Consider the following 4165-nt stretch of genomic DNA (forward strand, 5'->3'; position numbering starts at 1 on the left):
TGTAGACCAGGCTGGCCTCGAACTCAGAAATCCGCCTGCCTCTGCCTCCCGAGTGCTGGGATTAAAGGCGTGCGCCACCACGCCCGGCTCTATGTAGTTGATTTAAGAGCATTATAATATTTGCAACAAAAACAGTATTAAAATAATAATAATGGGTGGCTCTATCCTGTGTTTTCTTGCCACTCTGAAAAGGAAGTTAACCTGTGTATTTAATTATGTTTAAAAACAAACATTCTTCCTTCACTGTTATTGAAAACACATATAATACTATTGAAAGCAAAGTAACCTGTTATTCTTAATTCATGTTATTTAAAGAAACCCCATAGACCTTTTTTATTCATCTAGAGTAAGTATTCATCTATATCTTAGTAAGTCACCAACTAATGACGTTTATGTGTCTGTTTTGATTTTCTTAACTACATCTTCCAGCTTAAGTTACATCTAGAACTGTGAGAAAGAGAACTGGTGCTTTTTCTTTAACTGTACCCATAGACTGTACCCTCCTTGTATGTGAGGACAGAGTAACCAGAGGAAAAAAAATAAACAAAAAGCCTTAACATGTCTACTTCATATGTGCACAGTACACATCCAGAGAGTATCTCAGAAAAATGGTTTTTATTTTCAGTTTATATACTTGTGTTTTTTAAACATTTTGTTTTTATTTTTATATTTTATGTGTATATGTATGCCACATATGTGAGTGCCCTTAGAGGCCAGAAGAGGGCACTAGATACTCAGAGCTGGACCTATAGGTAGTTGTAAACTTCCCAATATGGTACCAGGAAGCCAGCTCCTGCCCTCTGGCAGAGTGTAAGTGCTCTTAACCACTGAGCCAGACATCTTTTCAGCCCCCAGAACAGCACATTTTTACAGACATAGGAAAGCAAAGGAAAACAACTTAGAGACTGTGAACAGCAACCTCGGCATAAGCAAGGGAATGACAGGTGAAGCTACTTCGTGTAGGTCCTTTTGGTATCTTCTCCAGATGTATCGATCTAAGGCTTTACTAAGCTTTACTAATTTATGTCCGTTGGGGCAAATAAATGAAGAACAGAGAGCACCCCCACATCTATGCCTCTAAGCAAAACTCTTTCTTTAGGACTATATATTTTGGTCACCTACAGTAATAATATAGGGTTCAACTTGTAAAAAGAAAAAGGGAGGGATATCAGATAAAACACATAATTTCCAGTAAGATTTAATTTCAGACAATGGATATATATATATATATATATATATATATATGGTATGTATGTGGTATATATGTGTGTATATACATATATCTGTGTGTATGTGTTCATATATATACACATATGTGTGTGTGTTTGTGTGTATGTGTGTGTTCAGTGCAATTTATCACAGGTACATTCTTGCACTAGATAATAGTTATTATTAATATGAAACTCAATTTAAGCGAGGAGCTCTGAATTTTTATTTGATTAATTTGAAAATTTCATAAAGAATTTGTAAGAATTTTGAAGAGAAATCTAAGACTTTTTTTTAACCAATCACACCACTATTAACTGAAAAAGAGATGGTTCTCAGAGTCCCTTGAAAATGCTTGGCTCACCTATAAAGGATTTTCTGCACATAGCAAAAAACAAGCCTAGCACTTCCTCTAGATCTAGATCATTTCCACTGCTTTTGGCATATTTCCCATTCTGGCATAAACATCACAAGTAATTTAGTGTTAGAAATTTTTCATGTTTGAGAACAGTCTGAAATATGAAAATGATGAAGAGCTATTCTGAATAATACTCTTTCCTTCAAAATCTACACAGATTGCAATCAAAACGAAACAAACTCATATACCCATACCTTCTGAACCAGAGATAAGACACACAAAACAGCACATCCAAGCAAACTTGAACTTGTTAAAGTTGAACCTTATTCACTTGAGGGTAATGGCATGAGATAGACTCAAAACATTCAAACCCATGGCAAATTTGATGGGGACTCTGGCATATGCTTTCTTTTAGAAACTCAGAGAGGTGCTCTTGCTAGGTCAGCTCAGCTTTGAGGGTTCAGAGCTCAGCTAGCAGAAACCGTGTCGCTCAGCTGGACAGTCTTGCATAGTGACTAAGCCACCTGTCATAACCTTGTCATTTGCTGCCAATGCAAAATAGAAAGTCAAGCATGAAAAGAAGTGCAAGCTGGCAAGTTCTTAGATCCTTGATGATCTAATGATCTAGTTCTGAATTACAAGCCTCTTTGGGACAAAAGTTATTACTCCTTTTCTTTCTTTTTCTTTTTCCTTTTCTTTTTTTCCTTTTTTCTTTGTTGTTGTTGTTGTTGTTGTTTCAGAGCTGAGGACCGAACCCAGGGCCTAGCACTTGCCTAGTTATGTAAACAGTGGTTTAAAAGTAATGTCTTAGGAATCACTGGCAAAGCCTGATAAGATTCCAGTTATAGCCTATATATTGAATTGACATTTGCATACACAAAGTGTCTTTCTTCTGCTTCTACATTGCTCTCCTTGGAATTGGCTTCATGTTTTAATTCTCTTAGAGTTCCAGCAACAGGCAAATCTTTCCTGAATTTACCGAACTGAACACAGGGGATTTCTTCCTACTGCACATAGAATAAATCTAACTTTCATTCACTTCTGTGTATAATGGCTTTCTCAAGATGGACAATAAGCAGTGTTGTCTAGTAGAAAATGTTCCCTCCTTCTTTGGAGCACATTATAAACACAGAATTGGAGAGGTGGTATAAAAAAATGGATGATAAGCTTCCAAAACAACCCAGACTAAAAAAAATAAAAAATAAAAAATAAATGCAAAGCTGGAGGCTGAGGCTGAGGCTGAGGCTGAGGCTGAGGCTGAGGCTGAGGCTGAGGCTGAGGCTGAGGGCTGGACCAGCAGAGAAACAGACTGACTTAAGGTTAAAAGGCCCTGCCTGGGCAACGATGTGGGGGTTTGTGTTTTTAATTTCTGAAGTTTGTTTTGTTTTGTTATGTTTTATTTTACTTCTATGAGTGTGGGAAAAGCTATCATTTTTCTTATCTGTAGCATCTAGGGTATTTGAAGAGCCATCCTTGGGTCTATATTTACTTTTCTTCCAGCTGGAGGAACAGCAAGCCATCTCTTATTTTCTTTATCGCTGTGGACAAGAAGCACACCCACCGGAGTAGATAGTTCATTTGAGTGTCTTTTGTAGTCACATGTTTGCAGGTATACATTTCACATGACAACATCCAGAGATGGCACTGTTGGCAGTGTGTTAAGATGGTTTTCTTCCTTACAGTTATAATCTCAATTTACAACAAAATAAACACTTGGCTGGCCCAGAAATGTCCATAGATTCAGACTAGCTTAAAACATTATTAAAATATCAATATCCATATTCCTGTGTTAACACTTAGTTTCATTGTCTAGCAACAAAAACCCCTAGGGAGTGAATTTCCTAGTTCTCCTTAGCTTAGTTCCAGGAGCTGGCTTCTTTTTTTTTTTTTTTTTTTTTATTTTTTTTTTTATTACATATTTTCCTCAATTACATTTCCAATGCTATCCCAAAAGTCCCCCATACTGCCCCCCACTTCCCTACCCTCCCATTCCCATTCTTTTGGCCCTGGCAATCCCCTATATTGGGGCATATAAAGTTTGCAAGTCCAATGGGCCTCTCTTTCCAGTGATGGCCGACTAGGCCATCTTTCGATACATATGCAGCTAGAGACAAGAGCTCCGGGGTACTGGTTAGTTCATCATGTTGTTCCAACTATAGGGTTGCAGATCCCTTTAGGAGCTGGCTTCTTAATGTCCAGGAATGTTAGGCAATCAGCTAAAGATGTAAGATACAGCTCTGACCACAAGCAAGTCATGTGAGCAAAGGCAGAGAGGAAGGTGATGCAAAAAAAGTTCTCATCAAAACTTTCTATCCTGATCCTTCATGAATGCATGGAATTCAGACTTGCAAAGAGAAACCAATCCTGATGCCCAATGCCAGGTCCTCTGTGCAAAAGAAGACTTAAACTTGCGTAATGTGCTGGGTCCCAGTGGATCTGTGTCTGAGCTTTAAGGTAGGCAACTCATCTTGGCGCCTGGAGGAAAACAGATTTGGGGAGGCTGGCTCTGTTTAAATATGTGTTAGCTGAATGAAAATGAAGACATGATTGCTCCAAGGTGTGGTTGAAGAGGAGATTTTTATGATAGATATGAGGGAAAGA

This window comes from Mus caroli, chromosome 3 (genome assembly GCF_900094665.2).
Source record: "Mus caroli chromosome 3, CAROLI_EIJ_v1.1, whole genome shotgun sequence".
Lineage (NCBI taxonomy): Eukaryota > Metazoa > Chordata > Mammalia > Rodentia > Muridae > Mus > Mus caroli.